At 37.5% G+C, this 18,490-nt stretch overlaps 1 protein-coding gene across 2 annotated transcripts in view; it reads left to right on the top strand.

Moving 5' to 3' along the window:
- The window catches only part of AFG2A (AAA ATPase AFG2A), a 325,370-nt gene that overhangs the window by 27,015 nt on the left and 279,865 nt on the right, over nt 1-18,490 (top strand). The gene's annotated exons all lie outside the window — the stretch shown is intronic.

The raw sequence follows: 18,490 nt of genomic DNA, 5'->3' as shown, positions 1-18,490 counted from the left end.
GACTCCAATATATATATTTTTCCCAATATATCATTGTCTGGTCTAGGTCCTTTTTGGTTCCATTTCTTGCTGTGTTTCTAGTTTTGTAGGAAATGGTGGATCTAGTCAAAGAAGTGAACTCACCAAGGTGAAGAAGCCAAATTATCAGTGGATAACTTTATTAGGTGATAGGGAAGTGTCTGATTTCCTACTCTGGGCTTATTCGTGGTGTCTACACAAGGATGCAGTCTTTTCATGTCCTTTCATCATTTTTTGACTTGAAAAACAACAACTTTATTGTGATCTGAGTGAAAGTTAACAGTACAATGTGGTTTTCCATTTAACGATTCCTACATACCTTGTTTCATCACAGCGATTGCAGCCCCCACATTGTAACAGCACCCTTCATACTTTGTGTGTTTACTGTTTCCATGGGAAACGGTAACTTTTCTGTTCATGTGGGAAAATGCTGCCCTTGATCTTGTGTCGCTGATACCTCTAAGTAGTGTGAGCCTCACTGCTCTTATTGTTCACCTATAGGTCTGTCTGTCTGAGCCATTGTTAAGTTCAATTCCAGATCTGTATTTTGACTTTGTAATGAATGCATTCATGCACTTTAGAAGAATTAGAATTCTTGCTGTCTAGACACGTATAGACTGATCAAAGTAAGGGATTTGTAAGTAATTACCTGTACAGTAATGGAAGTATTTATAAAAATTTAGAAAATATATTGACTTTCTGTATTAGGAAAGAAACGGCTGTGATTATCTATAAAAATGACTTTTACGAAGATGTTTGAAGTTTAGGAGAGCTACAGGTGGGATGAGAGAAGTGAAAATTGTGGCAGATAACTTTCATTAATTTTTTCACCGACAATGTTATCTAAGTATCAGATTGACTGACTCACAGATAATATGTATCAGGGATAGAAATTAAATCCATGGTTGTCATTATAGAAAATCCATGCTTTCAATCAAATTTAAATAATAAAGCATGATTTTTAAAGTAGCATAAGGTTTTATGATTTTATTTTGGAATATAATACTAACAATAGGATAAATTTATATGTTAGAAAATATATGTAAATTTTCAGTTTTGCAGTTTAGAAATGAAGTTGGATCCTGAGACTTTTAAGGTGTGACTTGATGATAGTGAGCTGGAGTTTGTTTTTTGAGTTAATGCTTCAGGTTATCACGCTAAATTTTAAAAATTGTATTAAAATAGGAACAAAAATACATTTGTTATTTTGTCTTTAAATACTAGTATTTACTATGCTGTATGATATTCCTTCTCTAAAGTTACCTCTTAGACAATGGTTTAAGAACAGTGTGCTAAAAATTTTGGAAGGAATTTCTTAGAGAGAGTATGGTAAGTAGGGAATAGGTGTTGAGAGTAGGGATGACCTACTTTTTAAATTAGACTTTTGAGCTTGGGCAAATTCTTTATCTGAGTCTTAGCATTGTCCAGCTCTGTGGTAGATAATAGGTACCGTATATACTCGAGTATAAGCTGACCCAAATATCAGCCAAGGCACCTAATTTTACCACAAAAACTTCTTTTTAAAAGCCCATTTGTCAGCCACTGGAGATCCCCTTGCAGAGGGGTCTAGTGGAGGAGATGAGTCAGTCAGGGTGCAATGTAGCACCAATGAAGAATACAGCTTTCCTCCAGTTCCTAAATGCTTCTCTTCCACCTCCCCCCCCCAACTATCATGATCCGAATTCTACCTTGCAAGTCTGGATAGAGCAGAGGTTGTGCACTGGTGCAGATAGGAGCTGGAGGCACAGGGAATCCAGGGCGGATGATACCTTCAGGACCAGGGGTGTGAGTGGCGATACTGAGAGGGTAGAGGGAGAGTGGGTTGGAAAGAGGGAGCCGATTACAAGGATCTACATGTGACCTCCTCCCTCGGGGACAGACAAAAGAAAAGAGGGTGAAGAGAGACATTCTAATAATTCATAAATTTTCAAGGGCTCATGAGGGAGGAGCAAGCGGGGAGGGAGCAGAAAAAAGAGGACTTGATGCAAAGGGCTTAAGTGGAGAGCAAATACTTTGAAAATGATGAGGGCAAAGAATGTACAGATGTGCTTTACACAATTGATGTACGTATGGATTCTGATAAGAGTTTTAAAAATGTGCTGAAAAATTCAGCTTATACTCCAGTATATACAATAAGTGCTCTTCTAGCTTTGAGATTCCTTGACTATAAAGAGGAAGACAAAAAATAAGGAAAGGGAAAACACAAAGTTTGGGTTTCTAAAAAGAAAGGAAAATGAAACAATCAAGTTACTCTCTAAGGCTATGCTTGTCCATTACCTATTTTTGCACACCTGACTTTCCACCTTCCATTTCTCTCAGTTGGATGTAAGTAAGTCAGATATTCTTAGAAATAATGCTATATAGCTCACTAAAGTTAATTGTAGGAGCCCAGGCGATGGAGTGGGTTTGCACATTGAACTATGAACTGCTGCTGCTCTGGAGGAGAAAGAAAAAGCTTTGTACTCTCATAAAGAGTTGCAGTTTTGGAAACACTCAGGAGCACTTTTGTATTATGTAGATTTGCTTTGAGTCTTCATTGACTCAATGGCAGTGAGTTTGTTTTTGTTTTGCCAGCAATCATGAAACTGCTCCATCCCCTGTTTATCTAGCATCTTACCTGGGACTCTGGGTGCTATTTAGACCTGCTGCTGATTGCCTCCCTCATCTGGATGATAAGTCTGTGTCTTTGTTTTGTGTTTGTCTTTTTAAAGAGTTAATGAATGTTGCTCTTAAATTATATTTGAGATTGAAGTCTCTTGTACCCTAAAACAAACCAGAGGCATGTATTTTTCCTTTAATAATTGATTACTTACGGTTTGTGAAGCAGTGTAGAAGTTCTTTTCTCGACCTTTGGTAGTGTTTTCTTTTTTCCTGGAGTGCCCTCTGGCGGTAGAGTGTTGCTTTGTCTAAGTGATTCACAGAATCTAGAACTACAAGGAGGCTTCAAAAATGGATACAGGAATTTTTCCACAAAGTTTTTGAAGCCCCACATAGTATAAACTGGAGTGAGTCAGAATTTTGTGACACTAAAGTGTACTGTGCTACCTGATTGTTTAATGTAAAGATCATTACCATAAAATAGATCAAAATCTATACAGTATGCCCCTAGTTTGCATATGTATTTTTTCCAGAGAATAGAAAGTTTACAATCTGTAGTTTGTAAGAGTGATACTATATCTTTTCATGTGGCTACTGAGCTTATTTTAAGCTGATGTTATTCTAGCGTGATTTTCTATTGTAGTATTCTAGTTACAAAAGAGCCCTGGTGACACTGTAGAATAAGCATTGGGTTGGTCACTGCAAGATCAACTGACAAGTGGCTTCCTGGTGGAAAGATGAGGCTGTCTGCTCTTATAAAGATCTATAGTCTCAGAAAAACTTTTATAGTTTCTCTATGAGTTGAAAATTATTTGATGGCATGGATGTGTTTTTAAATAGTAGTATACCTTTCAACATTTGGAGATAACTCATAATTTGGGCAGATATGTATAATATTGGAGATTGAGTGTGCAGCTTATTTTCAAATGTTACATTTTCTTATTGATTTTGGCGTGAAGTGTGGTGACATCCGAAGGTCTAATGGTTTGTGGCTCACCTTTTTAAGCAAAGGGCAGCTGAAGTTTGAAATGTTTTATCTCAAGTGGACTAGCTGTTTACACATTAGACTTTGACATGTCCTGACATTTAATGTCCATTTTTGTATTATCTCTGAGATTAGGATGCCTTTCTAATTAATTAGTTGCACAGCCTTTTATTAATTTTCTCAAAATCTATAATTTTTAAAATTAACTTCAATAAGCATGCTGCACATTTTGGAAAACATGAAATGTTGATTATGTAGCAGACATGAATTATGTAAACTCTGCTGAATGTTAGAAGATGCTTAGTAACAATGTTCCAAATATAGGGATTTATTATAAACTTAGCCTTCTCAGGCTGCTGGTGCCATTTCAGGAGAGTGAATATAAATAGAGCTTGATTTCTTCAAGAAGTAGACTCAGTCATTCTGTTTACAGTAAAAGGAAGTATTTGCTTTGCATCATTAAGAAGTTATCTTGAGTATCATTGTTGATCACACAACATTTCAGCATGTTCCTACCGAATACTTTGGCCTTGGTAAAACAACAGCACAAAACATAAAAATGTGAAACTCTTGAAGCACTGCCTTTGTGATAAGCTTTTTGCCATTATGTCGTTCCTATAGGACAGACTTGCTCAATAGAACTGCCCAATAGTGTTGGTAAGGCTACAATCCACACAGAAGCAATGTTTCACATTTGTGTTCCTTGAAGTAGACTAATTGTTCCCCTTCCTAAATGGAGAATTTAGACTGCTCACCTTAATGAATTTAATTGCTATCACATAACTTTGATATAGAAACTTTTATCTGTCTTCATCTTAATCTACTATATTCATCTCTCCAATACTCTATCTGATAACTAGTTTGTTCCTAACCCTCAATTATGGTTAGCCCTGTGTAGATTCTGCAAATGTATTTTGGGCGTCCACTTGGATCCATAGCCTTCCGCAAACCAGAATCTCACAATGTAAGCGCTGATATTATTCCCTTCTTTGGATTTAGATTATATTGTTCAATACGTTTTGCATTCTGTTGCATGCTCTTTCTTGGGAATAGGCACAGATTTGTTGGATGGGCAAGGAGCTAATTTCCAGATATCAAGGGAGTTTTAAATCAGTTTGTTAAAACATTTCAACTAATAATTCATCTATTTGGGAGCTTCCCCCCCCCTTTAAATCATTTAATTGGGGGCTCATACAACTCTTATCACAATCCATGTATACATCAGTTATGTAAAGCATATTTGTACATTCGTTACCCTGATCATTCTCAAAACATTTGCTCTCCACATAAGCCCCTGGCATCAGCTCCTCATTTCACCCCCTCCCTCCCCATTCCACTTTTCCGTTGACTAACCTCCAGAGAGGAGGTTATATGCAGATCCTTGTAATTTGTTCCCCCTTTCTTCCCCACTGTCCCTCCACCCGGTATCACCCCTCTCACCACTGGACCTGAAGGGTTCATCTGTCCTGTATTCCCTGTATTTCCAGTTCCCATCTGTACCAATGTACATCCTCTGGTCCAGCTGGTATTTGTAAGATAGAATTGGTATCATGATAGTTGGGGGGAGGAAGGAAGCATTTAAGAACTAGAGAAAAGTTGTATGTTTTATTGTTGCTACGCTGCCTCCCGACCGGCTCGTCTTTTCCCTGAGACCCTTCTGTAAGGGCATGTCCAGTTGTCCACAAATGGCCTTTGGGTCCGCACTCTGCACTCCCCCCCCCCATTCACAAGGATGTGATTTCTGTTCCTGATGCTTGATACCTGATTCCTTCGACACCTTGTGATCACACAGGCTGGTGTGCTTTTTCCTTGTAGGCTTGGTTGCTTCTCAGCTAGATGGTCACTTGTCAGGACTGAGAGCACACATTAATAGGATTTTTCCTTCTTTTATACCTGAAACCTGATCTCTTTGACACCTCGTGATCATACAGGCTGATGTGCTTCCTTGTGGGCTTGGTTGCTTCTCAGCAAGATGGCTGCTTGTTTATCAAGCCTTTAAGACCCTAGATGCTATGTATTTTAATAGCTGGATACCCTCAGCTTTCTTCACCACGTTTGCTTATGTACCCATTTTGCTGTCATGCCAGGAATGTGAGCATCATGGAATGCCAGTTTAATAGAACAAAGTGTTCTTGCATTGAGGGAGTACTTGAGTGGAGACCCAATATGCATCTGCTACCTTAGTTATTAAACCTATAAATATATGCACATAGATTTGTTTCCTCGTCCTTGTAGATAAATATATTTACATATGTACCTGCCTTTATTTAGACCTCTATAAATGCCCTTTACTCCCTAGTTCTTTCCTTTATATCCTTTTAATTTCCTCTTGTTCCACTATCATGCTCAGCATTCATTTGGGTTTCAGCATTTCCTTTCGGTTACATTACCCTTACTCAAACCCTAGCAGGCCTCCTATACTCTCCTTGCCACCGATTTTGGACCACTTGTTGTTCCCTTGTCCCTGAGCTTGTTAACACCACTTCCTTCCCCTCATCCAGCTCCCCCTCTCTCTTGTCCCCTCGAACAGTCAGCCTTATTGTTTTCTCCTTCAGATTGTTTATCTAGGTATGTGCCCTTCTTTATTCACTCCATTTTGGGGGGTTCAGACCATGCTGCTTCCCCACCATGTGACCCCAGAAATGTCCTCTGTCACAATCTGCTCCAGTAAGGGGACAGTGTGACACATGCTGTTGTCATTTGCCCAGTCCTCTCTGTGTCCCATTAGCTTATTATCTTGTTTGGTTGTCTATCTTGTTTGCTGAGGTCTGCCTGATTGTCTTCAAGATCACTGATAACGTTTCTCTGTTTGTGAGATCGATAAACTCAATTTATACTTGAAAATATACGGTATTTTGTGTTTGTGCATTTTTACATCAGAAGGTTATTTCTTTTATTATTTTGTAGCCCTGGTATTTCAAATGAGTTAGTGCCACAGCCATAAAGCTTTTGAGACATGGCCCTGTCTTTTGTCTGGAAATCTGTGATAAAACATATCTTCATCTCAATCATTTAAAAAAAATTAATTGTGATTTAATACATGTATCATTCCATAGTTCAGTTACTTCAAGTAGAATTGTATAATTGCTACTACACTCAGTTTCCAGAAATTCATTTTCTGCATGGACTCCTTGGTATCACTTCCATTTTACTCCGCCCCGCCACTGTGCCCTGCTTCACCCTAAACCCTTATTCTACTTGCTGTCCCTATAAGTTCATCAATCCTGGGTTGACCCAAAATAGAAAGCATATATCAAAATTCAAGAGGCTAACCTCCAATTACACCTCTGAGGTACACTCTAATATGAACAAACAAAAACAAACAATACAAACCAAAATACAGAAAATTTTGGAAACCAGATGGTTATTTCATTTTGAAGATTGTTTTATTGGTACATAATCCACATATCATGGAATTCAGTAGTTCAGTCATATCAAGAAGAGTTGTTGTACACAGTCAATTTTAGAACATTTTCTCTTTTCTTTTACTTATTATTTTTAGCTTCCCATTTAAGGTTATTTTATTTTGGGTACTTTTTCTCTTATTTTATGAAGTATTTTTGGTTAGCCAGGTACAAATTATATTAGGGAAATAAAGAAGATTCCTCTACCTTGTTTAAGTAATTATGTTCACTAAATCAGTGGTATTAGAAGTGTTGCCCACCAATAAGAATATACAGAGTACAGTAAATATGGCTTAGCTAGAATGCGTTGCTCTGACAGAATTTTATATTGAACCTAAAGGCTGTCATGCCACACATACACAGTCACTGTGCCCTAAGTACCCTGACCCACATTAGAGTCACTATAAGTTTGTGGAAAACAACAACAGTAAGAGTGAGCAGTGCAAATTTAATTCGTGCATGTATCATAATTATCACTTTAATGATGTATTTTACTGGGGATATCTATTCATTTTTGTAGCTGGATAAATAAGGAGTAATCAGCACAGTATCAAATGATTTTCCCTTTCTATTTTTTAATCCTGAAATTTAGTGATAGAATGTTATGTTTATTTATGATGTTGGATTTTCCCTAATGTATAAATATTATGATTGTAGAGATGAATTTGGGGTGGAGGGGCTGAGTAGGTATTTTATGGGTCTTTTTGCTGCTAACTTGAAATAACGAGTGGGATGGTTTGTTTCAGAGAACAGGTGGTAGTTTGTGATTCTGTTTAAGCTCTCCATTGACATACACCATTTACTTTGCTAGTGGAACATTTTCTGGGTTGTTTTGCCAAGGCTATAAAAAGTATGAAACTTGAGGAAAGATTTTCTTTCTAATTAGAACTGTCACAAAAATAAAACCAGTTTATCTAAATACAATTTGTTTCTGATTTATTCTTGAGCACTCTTTTTCTTTAATTTTTGTCAAATCCTGTGAGTTCTATGTTTAAAATAAAATCCAGAATTTGACCTTTGTTTTTGTATTTTTAAAACTGTTTTCTTTGCAACTACCATAATCCAAGCTATCATCATTGCCTATCTTGACTAATGTATTGCGATGCCTTTATCCTGTACACACACCCCTTTCCCAATTTATATTGTTTAGCTTAAAGGAAGTGCACCTTTGGTAGGTGAGAAGTCTGAGTTAGATATGCAAACTTGTAAGTTGTCAGCAATTTGATGGTGATAGAAGCCATTGAAATGGATAAAATTACTGAGAGAAGTGAGTGGTGTTCAGTTATGTGTTGCTTGAGCTGGGCACTCCACTAAGTGACAAAGACAGACAACGGGCATAGTCATCGTAGCCCTCACGGAAATAATTGTAAGAGTGTAACTAGTAATAATAGTCAAGCTTCTGGGAGTCTGTGTGAACGATCATGCCGCCTATAGAGAAGAGGGATCTTGAGCACCACCATTCACCATTTAGGCTGTTGAAAAAGATTTGGCATCGGAAAAAGGAGGGGCTAGAGATTTTGGAAAGAGGTCCCAAAGACAGTTGTGATTCAAAACAAGGGATGCTTTTCACGGAGCAAGTAATTAGAAATAGTACCAATTGTGTCAGACTGGGTTATCTAGAGACACTAATTCAGTGTCACTCATATATATTTAAGAAAGAGCTTTATATTAACAAATAATCTTATATCAAGAGAAGGCATCCCAGTCCAGAAGTCCAGTGTGAGCCAGGGCTCTCATCAGACACAGGTAGATGCAGGCTGATGATACAGAAAGGTGATGCAGACAGGATGATCACAGGGGGTGCAGAGCTGTGTGAATCCAAAGTTGATGGAAACATGCAGGGCTCTGCTAGCTTTCAGTTTTGAGTGACCCACATGGGGCCAGTCTGGAGGCAGAATTCCAGCAAGCAAGAAGGTGAAGTCACCTGGGAAGAGAGGGAAGTCTCTAGTTTTGTCTTAATAGAAAACCCACCCTCCTAAGGAGGGCAGCATCAAGCTGTGACCTGACTGACATGTTGGACTCCACCCTTAAACACTTTAATCAAAATCCAAATGGACATAGAATCATCTGACACCAGTACTAATGCTTATTGAATACATCCAATTTGTTAGGCACTATTTGAAACTCCATGCATATATTGATACATTTTGTAGCCTTATAAGGTGATTTTTATTTTGCAGACAAGGACAATTGGAACAGAACGTCTTAAGGAACAACAGTATGGAAGACCATAGAGCTACCAAATGCTTAATTTTTTACTATGGGACCATTGAGGAAAATGGTTCTTCTAGTGAAGTCTCTTACTATGTCTTAGTTCATCAAGACATAGATCTTCTGACTCTTGGCATCTAGCGTGACTAATCACAATTGCCTTCAACAAAATTTTTTTTGTTTCTTAAATTCTTAGCAATTTAATAAGGGTGCTATACACTAAGTAAATAATTTGATATTAAAAATGTAATGAAAAGCTAGAATGCAGGGGACTGAATAAATAATTCTCATGTTTTAAAGCTAGATGTCTCAGAAATTATTGAATAGTTTGGTAATTTCAGAAGTGAGAGATTATGTGATATGTCCAAATTCACTCAGTAGTGTTGTATGTTTTGGCCCATGATCGGGTGTGGACCAGTGTGCCTTTTCATAGTGCCCGTTACATTGAAAAGCAACATTTGAAAGTGTTACAGGGTGCAAATAAACTTACCTCTCTTGATTATATTACATTAATCATTTGTAATATAAATAAAATGATAAAAGAATATCTTCTTAGAGGGTATTTTGTCTGGTCTCAGTAAATAAGTTGTGAGAAATGGAGCTCCCCAGGGGATGTATCAAAGTCATACCACTCACTTTGTGGATCCTTCATACCGATTGAAGGGGGAGAGTAGAGATTTTAGATAAAACAGCTTCTCTGAAGTACGTTTTCAAAAAAGAGATTTAGATGTTATTATATATGCTTTTAGCTTTCAAATGGAAAAATCTGAGTATGTTAAAACGTGTATGTCCAATGTTTACAATTCAAATCTGAGCTCCAGATGCCCATGTTTCATGTTGCTTCAAATAAATAAATAAATCATTTTTCTGTATGGCAGGTTAGTTACTCTAAAACAGTATTACTTCTCTGATGAATGTAAATTTGTTGTTCATTTTTATGAAGGAACTTGCAACCTAAAAACACCATTATTATTAGGCAAATACACAAAATAAAAATGTAGAGTTGCATTAGCTTGGGGCAAAATGATACTTGTTCGAGTCTGGAGGAGCTTGTTTTGCAGTAAACCCAGAGAAGAGGCTACTGTCCAGAAAATGGTGCTATCTGTATTAGGATGTGGGAAACATGTGACACACTGGAAGGACTGTGTTGACATTTGGTTTGCCTGCAGCCTTTTACCTTTTCTTGGTTTTAGTTCATTTTCAAACTTGGAGCATTGGAAAATAAAATAAAACAGAAAGGCACATTGATTGTTTAATTCTTCCCACCTATTTTTTGTTTCAAAACTATGTTTATTAGGAACATGAGTATTGCTTTATTTGTTTACATTTTTAAAATTAGCTGTAAACTTAGCAAGAAAAGGAAATGTCATTGGTTTTGTGTTCTAAACACTGTAACTTTTGATATATACGTGCCTATTTGTTTTTATAATTGTCTTCTAGTTTGTAAAAACATTTTTTTAAAATTGTGGCTTCTGTAAAGATTTACATAGCAGTTCAATACATTTCTTTCATGTCATTAAGTACAGTCCCCACAGTTTTTCTGTTTCCTGTTCTATTCCTTCATCTTTCCTAATCCTTCTAAACTTCGTCCTTGGGTAAATACTGCCCTTTGATCACAAATGGTTGATAATTCTAAAGTAAGTGTGTGTGTGTGTGTGTGTGATGTTTTTGCACTGCTAATAGACTTGTCTATTGTTTTGGAAGAAAGCTGAGCCCTGGGAGTGAGTACATTGCCAGACCTGAAGAGTGCCTAAGGGCCATTGTTTCAGTGGTTCCACTAGTCTCTGTCTGACTAGTAAGCCTTGTCTTTTTTACAGTTTTGAATTTTGTTCCATACTTTGCTCACATTCTACCCAGGACCTGATATTTACTCCTTTTAGAGTAGTTGGTAGTGGTAGTTGGGTACTATCTAGTTCTTCTGGTCACAGACCATGGAGACTGTTCCTGTGGTCCATTAGTCCATTGGACCGTTTCTACACATCTTCAGTTTTCTTCATTCTTATTTCCTTGAGTCAGGGAGAGATCAATAGTTGCTTATGAGACCCTAGTTGCTATTCAACAAAGTAGGATGTAGAATATTACCTTTGTGGATTATGTTATGTGAGAATCTTGATGTCCTCCAGCCCCAGCAACTCATTCTTTCACTGAGCAAAATGTCCTCCAGCATCATCCATGATATGAGGAAAGCACGTGCATTTTTAATCATTTAATCTCTAGTATGGTCTCATTAATACTAATTGATGTCCTGTAATTTAACCTTATCAAAAACTAAACCATAGTCCCTGCCATTGAGGTGATTCAGACTCACTGCAACCTGTTTTGGGTTTCTGAGACTGTAACTCTTCGATGAGAATAGAAGGCCTCATGTTTCTCCCCCACATTAGTTTAAGCTGAACATTTATAGAATTTTAAAGGTGAAAACAATAATTGGAGAAAATATAATAAGTGAGATAAGGAGGACCAGAGGCTAAACTTTTAATTCACCCTCTGAGCTAGTGATTGACCTCTAACCATTGAATTTGGGTTGCATTAATATGATATAGGAATTGCATAATTTTTGTAAGCTCTGAAATACAGGGAACATTTTTCATATAAATTGTTTTCCAGCTAAGCATGTTTTCAAAAATAGTATTTGCTGTACAAAATAGAGTATCCCTGTAGATACTAGATTCATACAATCTCCGAGCTTATTACATTTTTATAGCTTTTACAAATTCATTGTGTTGCACATAAAGTTTGGCTCAAAATTCTAAGAATCATAAGACTATTAGTAGTTTCCACCACTCCAGGGGGTGCTATGTCCATCAAGTCGGAGCTACATGCCAGATACTCAAGTGTTGGCAAATGAAAGCAGTTTTAATTACTCACAGATGATAGCAAACAATGGGAAACAGCTCTCTGTTCAGTGGTCCTCCCTTAACCAAAAGCTGTCCAGGCAGGCAGACTATTTTAAACTTACCCTGAACTAAGGGACTAACAAACTCCTCCCTGAGCCAGTTTTGCTTTCTGAGGATTTTGTGGAGCACAATGTTGATTTTTCAGCATGTGCTCTCCTGGAGGGTGTGTGTAAACAACTTGATGCCAGGTAGAATTCATTACTTTAGTCTTGTTGCTTGTGGACTTCTGGGATAGAAGAATGGGTCAGTGGCAGAGGTGCTGCTGCGGATGGTTTTCTCTGAAGCTTAAAAGTGCTAGTCGAGGTAGAACTGGGGAAAGTCATGGTTACTGGACTGACCCCAAGGACTGACTCTTCTATCAGTAAACCCTTCCATATTGTTGTTTTTCCTTTTCTCACATTATAGTGTTCTTTGTCTTCTTGCTTAGGTATAAAGTAGCAAGTTTGTTAGGTTTATTTCAAATCTGTTATTTAATGTTTTTAACATTGAGTCCTTTGAGGTCAAGGATGCTGTTGTGTATGTATCCATGCCAAAGGACCTTGCAATCTATAACTGCTCATTCGTGTTCCTGTTGTTCACCTTAGGCTATCAAGTCAATTTCTAATCATAGTGAGTGACACAAAGTACAGCAGATTGAAACACTATCTTGTCTTGGACCATTTCACAGTTAACATATTAGAGACCATAGTTGCAGCTAGTGTATCAATCTATCCCATTATGGTGGTTCTCTTAAGCTAACCCTGTACTTTTACAAAGCATTATGACCTTCTCTAAGTACTGATTCCTCCTGATGAAATGTTCAAATATGTATGGACAGGAAGCATACAATCTTGCCAAGTGGGTTACTTGAGATAATGGGTTGACAACCCTTTTCCTGTCTTAATTCTTGGATCCCCTCTTGCTCCAACCTCACCACTTAGTCGACACTTCATTATTCCTAGCGAGGTCATGTTAGACCAATTAATTCCATGAGAATGGGCCCATTGCCACTCTTTGTTTTCTGTGAAATGAGTCCCTAATTCTGAGGCAATACTGTGAGGGATATGTTGGATTCTGTAAATCTAGGTATGGTAGTTTGGGCAGAAACATTGTAAATAACTGTATATCCCAATAAGAGCAAATGCTACCCTTTCTATTTTGGAAGTGGTTTAATGTAAGCAAACTGCTACAAGGTTGCTTGGTGATCACCTGAAGAATGGTGCCATATAGGGGACTTATTGTTGGTCCCTGCTGCCTGCATATTGAATCCTCAGTAGTGGATGTGGGCATGTTGACCTTAGTGAATTGTAGTCCCTGTTGTTGAACCTGTACATAACCTTCATTCTGCCACCATGGCCACTTTGTGAGCAAGCAAGTTTTGACTGGGGAGAGAGGATGAGAACATGTCATTTGCTTGTTAAAATCCTCCTTTGCTGAGGTCACTTTGATGACCATGAGACATGAATATCTTCCCTTTATTTTTGCCCATTCAGAGAGGTCTACCTATATAACTCTTTGTACTTCCTTGTCACCAATTTTTCAATCATGAACCTTCCAAAGTCCTTGACTGTCCATGGAAATCACTGGCCACAGACATGAGTCATTGTACAGTCATCACACATTTAGCCAGTTCCCTCCCTCCTCTCTCTCTCTCTCTCTCTCTCTCGCTCTCGCTCTCGCTCTCTCGCTCCTTCTCTGTCTCAAACCATTTTATTGTAGGCTTGTACAACTCTTAGCACAATCCATCCATCCATCTATTGTGTCAAGCACATTTGTACATATGTTGCCATCATCATTTTCAGAAAATTTTCTTAACCAGTTCTCTTTTGAAGCAAAACGAACAACCAGGTGTACTGCTTATGGTAGATTAACTATCTCTATAGCTATATTAACTTTACCACAAATACATTTAGATATAAAGGTGATACTGCATATTTATAAAAATATATGTCTGTTCTAAACCTTATGTACTTGACAATGTGATTTTGAAATAGATGAAGCAAAAAACTCCTTAATTACTAGGAAAGACATGAGCAAATATTAATGGATAAAGCAAAAAAGTCCTTAATTACTAGGAAAGACATGAGCAAATATTAATGGAGAGTTTATCACATTTCTGTCAAGAATTGAGGACAAAAGATATTCATAACACAATGAGAAAAATATACTGGATATATATATATATTTGGAATATTGGAACTGAACTATAGAATATAAATTAAAATTTATGTAGGATTTATTTGTGCCGCAAATCAGCTTAAATAAACAAAACAATTTTAAAAAATTGATCCCACGGAGACTTTGTGCTGCCTTAAATTTTAAGTAATAAAATAAAAAAAATTAAAAAGCTTTTTTATTTTGAAATTAAGTAACTCATTAGCCAAATCTTAATATGTAAAAACTAAACTATCTTAGAATAGAATGATGGAAACCTTAGAATTTATGGTATGGTGCTAAACAAGGAAATATACAACTTAAATTCTTTGTTAAAAATAAAGACTGAAAAATAATGAGCTGTGTTCAATTTTTAATGGAGTAGGAAATGTATCGGGGGTATTCAGTGACTTATTAGAACAGAAATTAATGGAAAGGGGGGAAAACATAAGTAGGCAGAATAACTTTAATGTACTAATTGTCCTCATGTCACAATTCCTCCTCTCCCTCTCTTTTGCATGTCAACAAGGGCTCTGTAGTTACCTAAATCACTGCTCAATTAAAAAAAATTTTATTTGATTGTTTTATTAGGGCTCATACAACTCTTATCACAATCCATACATATATCAATTGTAAGCACATTTATACATTCATTGCCCTCATCATTCTCAAAACATTTCCTCTTTACCTAAGCTCCTGGCATCAGCTCCTCATTTTTCCCTTCCTCCCCGCTACCCCCTCCCTCATGAATCCTTGATAATTGATAAGTTATTATTTTGTCATATCTTGCCCTGTCCGACGTCTCCCCTCACCCACTCTTCCGTTGTCTGTCCCCCAGGGTAATCGGCTCCCCATTCTCTGGTCTAGCCATATTTGTAAGGTAGAATTGGGATCATGATAATGGGGGAGGAGGAACTAGAAGAAAGTTGTATGTTTCATCGTTGCTACATCACACCCTGACTGGCTCATCTCCTCTCTGAGACCCCTCTGCAAGGGGATGTCCAGTGCCCTACAAATGGGCTTTGGGTCTCCACTCCACACTCCCCCCACCTCATTCACTATGATATAATTTTTTGTTCTGATGATGCCTGATACCTGTTCTCTTCGACACCTCGTGATCACACAGGCTGGTGTGCTTCTTCCATGTGGGCTTTGTTGCTTCTGAGCTATATGGCCACTTCTTTACCTTCAAGCCTTTAAGCCCCCAGACACTATATCTTTTGATAGCCGGGCACCATCAGCTTTCTTCGCCATGTTTGCTTATGCACCCATTTGTCTACAGCAAACGTATCAGGGAAGTGAGCACACAATGATAGGATTTTTTGTTCTTTGATGCCTGATGACTGATCCCTTCTGCACCTCGTGATCACACAGGCTGGTGTGCTGCCTCCATGTGGGCTTTGTTGCTTCTTAGCTAGCTAAATGGCCGCTTGTTTACCTTCAAGCTACTGTTCACTTTTTCTTTTTCTCTCAGTTCTCTGTTAGAAGCCTTTCTTGGACATTTTTTGACTTTCTGTAAAACACAGTTCCAGTGCTTTTTGAAGGAATCACTCACTGCTGTTGAGTCTCATAGTGACTATTTAGGCCAGAGTAGACCCTGTGGGGTGTCTTGAGATAGTAGAAAGCTTCCTCTTTATTCTCAGGAGCTGCTGGAGGTATTCAACTGCTGACCTTGTGGTTAGCAGCCCAGTGTGTTACCCACCATACCACCAGATTCCTTTCTGTGAGAGAAGGGAAGCAAACTAGTATGGCTTTTCTACAGATTCCATGCCTTGCAGTTCTTAAATTAACCAAATTATCTTGCTGGCCACTCTTGTTATTGTGTTTGTTTCTTTATATCATTTTCTGTTTCGTGTGAGCATTTCTTATTAGAAACCTGCCTTAGATCCCTAAGTGTGTTTTTTTTTTCATTTGAACATGATGAACCCTAAACTTTGATTAGATGCTCTAAAACATAAAAGGGCTTGTGATCTGTGGGCTCCTATGGCGTTTTTGTATAGGCTATTTCTTGGGAAAGCTTTTGTCAGTATCTTTACTAGAAGATAGCTTCTCACCTAATTTGCCTATGGTGGCCTTAAAAGGCTTTACATTGTATTTCCTGTCTAGAAACTACCTTGTGTTCCTGTAGAAAATTCATCTTCCAGATGTAGGGGATGGAAGAGTTACCTGATGCCATTATGTTGGGGAGGAGAATGATGGAGATCTAGGCTGTTCCCTGACATCTTTCGAAGCCTCCGTTTTAAGGCCTAATTTATCTCTTCTTTCCGCAAGCATTGTTGCTGCCCAGTTTTGAACATCCTTTTTTTGGGGGGGGGCTACCCACTTCTGTGTGGGGTTGGGGGTGGTTTGGGCAGAAAGCTTACATCTGTTTGCTTTCAGATTTTATTGTTTTACTTTACTCTAGGGAAACAGATTTCCTGTCTTGGCTATATGCTAGTTTCTAGTTACTCATCTGCTTTCCAGCTTCTTATATTTTTATTGCTATTTTGTTGCTTCTGTCTCTATTCTATTTGTTATTTTGGATGTATACTTTAAAAAATTCTTTTACTGCCATATTAATAGGACTTCAGAAAGAATCATATTGTTTAATCTTGCTTTTACTTGGTTTGAATATCTTAAAATTTTTGTTTTTCAACTCTAGATTAAATAGTAAGTGACCCCTTTTTGGTCTTCATTAAAGTTTATTTTAGAGTTAGTTAACTTTTTTATGTCTGTCTAGAGACTGAGATAGTAATGAAGTAAGCTAATGTTTTTGGTTTAAAAGAAAATCGAAGAGACTCAATGCTTAAGACTAATTTTCTATGTGTGCCTTGTAATTAAAAAAGATATTTCAAAAATATTTTTAGAATTGAGTGCATCCTTGGTAAATATATGTTTGTTTAGCATTTGGAGATGCTAAGCTATGCTGTATTCATCACAGAATGAACCTTTGTATCTTCTTATGTCTTAGCTTTCAAAAACTCCGTATTTCTTTATTTACATGCCTCTTCTCTCTTCCTTTGTGAATTGTTTCTATTTTCCCATTGTTGTGGAAATTTTGTTTTAAAGTTTTTATTAGATACTTTAGACTTTTGGTTTTATAAACACATTTATATTACTCATCTATTGTCATTTATTATTGTTTATGACATTTCACATTTACAATAGTGAAATGCCTACCCAGTGTTTTGTGTATTGTGAGGTGAGAGCATCACTGGCTGCTGATAATTGAGGCTATATGCCACTTGGGTGAGTGGTGGTTTTCAGGGGTTTGGCAGTAACGTAATAATGAAAGGAGTCACGGTGGCACAGAAGTGAAAGCACTCAGCTAACAGGGTGGGGGGGATGGGCTGAAGATTGGCTATATTTCTGAATCCATCAGAACTCCATCGGAAAAAGATGTAACCGTTTGCTTTCATCAACAGCCTTGGGAATCCTATAGGACAGTTCTACACTGTCCTTCAGGGTCATTCTGAAGCAGAGTCAACTCAATGACAGTGGATTTGATAATGGTGTGATGTGACAGTTATGTAATGATATAATTTGTTAGTTATGCAATGATATAATCCAGTTTGTGATCCACTGTAATCATCCTTTTTGAATAATGCTGGACTTTACCTTACAGTCTAGTCTTTGGAACCTAATTATGTCAGACAGTGGGGAATGGGAGGGGGTGTATTTGTTCTTATACTGCTGTATTGTCCCACCTCCTTCCTTAAATGAAAATACTTGGCCACTTTTATCATTAAACTGAGTGTTCAGAGTTACCCAATATAATAAATATGGCATGAAAATTATTGGAGAATGTCCCTTGTTTCAGCACTGGTCCAAATTAGAAATGCTAACAAATGTTAGTCATTTGGAACATAAGGAAAGAAGTCAGCTTATTCAGTTCTTTTGATTACTTCCATGTCTGTTACATCTTCAGAAACTCACTGCTATGAAGTTGATTCCTACTCATAGATGTCCTTTAGGACAGAGTAGAACAGCCCCTGTGACTTTCCAATACTTTAGATCTTTACAGGAGTAGGAAGTCATATCTTTTTCCTGTGGACCAACTGGTTCGAACTACTGACCTTATGGTTAGCAGCTGAATGTCTAACCCACTACACTAACTGCTTAAATTCTTCCAGGATACCAGGGGGCTTTTAATACCACACAATTGTATATTACTGCAGTCTGCACTCTTTTCTTATGATATTGCCTCATTTTACTAATAAGTTTATTAGACAGTGAGACAACCTCTTATGTGAAGAACAATGAAG

Source organism: Tenrec ecaudatus, chromosome 3 (assembly GCF_050624435.1).
Source record: "Tenrec ecaudatus isolate mTenEca1 chromosome 3, mTenEca1.hap1, whole genome shotgun sequence".
Taxonomy (NCBI): domain Eukaryota; kingdom Metazoa; phylum Chordata; class Mammalia; order Afrosoricida; family Tenrecidae; genus Tenrec; species Tenrec ecaudatus.
The sequence above is the reverse complement of the archived record's forward strand: the minus strand, read 5'-3'. Positions and strand labels throughout refer to the sequence as shown.